The sequence below is a fragment of the Carlito syrichta genome, unplaced genomic scaffold (assembly GCF_000164805.1).
Source record: "Carlito syrichta isolate Samal-C Ts95f unplaced genomic scaffold, Tarsius_syrichta-2.0.1 Scaffold130382, whole genome shotgun sequence".
Classification (NCBI taxonomy): domain Eukaryota; kingdom Metazoa; phylum Chordata; class Mammalia; order Primates; family Tarsiidae; genus Carlito; species Carlito syrichta.
Window position 1 is genome coordinate 46,064 of NW_007074478.1, and position 1,972 is coordinate 48,035.

Genomic DNA, 1,972 nt, shown 5'->3' on the forward strand with positions numbered 1-1,972 from the left:
TGAGGAGGTGGGGAGTGGTCTCTGCCAGGGAGCGGGCGGGGCACCTCCCCCATCTCCACCTGGCCTTGGCCGCCCAGCGCAGCTCCTGGGCGCCCTCTAGTGTCTGCCCCGCTCAGGCACAGGCCGCCCGCTGGGAGCTCAGCCTCATACAGGGCAATTCTAGGCTCTGCTGATAACCAGGCTGGGATAGCAGACGGGAAGGAGACCGTTCAGCTTCTTGTCACTACCCTGGTCAGAGGCTTCCTCTCTACAGCGGCCGGAACCCTCTGTGGGAGTCCCCCCAGTAGCGACTGCAACAGGGTGTGAGGGCCAGGGCTGATGGCATGTGGCCGGTTGGCAAGCGTCGGCTCCCTGGGGGCCAGACAGGCCACAGGACAGCAGGACCGAGGACGTTGTGGCGAGACTGGGCCCCAGGAGCGAGGCACATGGCGCATGTGGGCTGCGTGAACCGAGCCAGTGTGTGGCAATTCCACGGTCTCTGTCTGCGAGTCTGGGTCTGGGGACGTCTGGGAGGGAAGTCCCTCTCCAGCAAGAGGACATGCTGACACAACACCCCCAGCTGCAGAGGGGTTTCTCCCCTGCCCCCCAGGGGCCTCCTCTGCCCTGCAGGGCGCCCTTGATGACAAACACGAACGTGTAGCCCTCTCAGCCCCCTGCCCTGCCTTCCACGCCCTCAGCACTGCCTGTGGCTTCCGGGGGAGACCTCAGATGGGTTTCGGGAACCAACCATCCCCAGCGCTCCCTGATGCACTGATCCCAGGTGGCCAGCGCTGGTGACCCCACACCAGGCAGGCCCAGCTTGGGGCCCTGAGCCCAGCCCCAGGGAGCTGGAGAGCAGGGGAGCAGCCACACACACGTACACGTCTCGTGGAAAGCCCCATGGCCAGAGCCAGGGCGTAGAAGAGGAAGATCCCTGGGCGCGGAGAGCAGAGGAGGACCCACGGCAGGACTGACACAGGTGCCACAAGCTGGGGTGGAGCGATATAGGGAAAGAGGCGGCAGGGGACCCCTGTAGGTGCATGTGAGTTGGGGAACACAGAAGGGACTTGGGCAGGTCGGGAAGACCAGGGGCGAGCACCCCCTCTGCAGAACTCCCTCGGGTGCGGGGGCAAGTCTGGTGCCCAGTCTGGGAAGGGAGGAAACAGCGCTGGGTTCTGTGTTCCTGAAACCAGTTTCCCCACCTCCTGGCGTCTGTGCCCTGCGGAGGACCTGCCCGGAGCCGGCGTGTCTGGGCCTGAGGGTGGCGGTGCCTACGTGAGGCCCTGCGGGGTCACCTGGCCGCCAGTAGGGCAGAAGGGCCCGGCTGGGCTCCTGCCTCTCCTGCCCCTGGGTGCGCCCTCCGCCGCCCCTTCTCCTCCCCAGGGACCGGCCCACCACAAGGCCTCCAGTTCCCGCTCATGGCAGATCTCGGCATGACCTGCCAGCCCCGGGTCTGGGGCTGGATGGTTCCGGATTGAGATCTTTGCCAGTCTGGAGCCTTCGGCAGGTCAAGCCTCTGAGCCTCAGTTATCTCATCTGCAATTTGGGGGTAATGGCCCCTAATGGCACCTATCCCGTGGGCAGTCATGAGGGCAGAGTGAGGTGTGCGTTGCAGACAGGCCGCAGGGCTCCGCCGGCTTGTCACCACCTCATCTCACACAGTGGTTACCCATGTGGAGCCACACACCAGCGCAGGCGCCCCGGGCCCTGTTCCTTACTCCGCAGGTGGACATTGAGCCTCCCACCAGGCCCCTCTCGAGACACTCGGGCCACAAAAATCAGGGAACTCACGACTGACATTCCAGGGGAGAAACACTCCCTCTCACCCGCCCAGCACACATTCCAACCTCTCTGCACCTGCAAACCCAAGCCCGGAAGTCAGGCCGCCAGGACTTCTTTTTCCAGTACCCACCAATCATAGGATGACCCAGCACGAGCCCTTTCATGGGCAAACAAGGTCATTCAGGTGCAACACTCAGGGCATGGCAGCCAA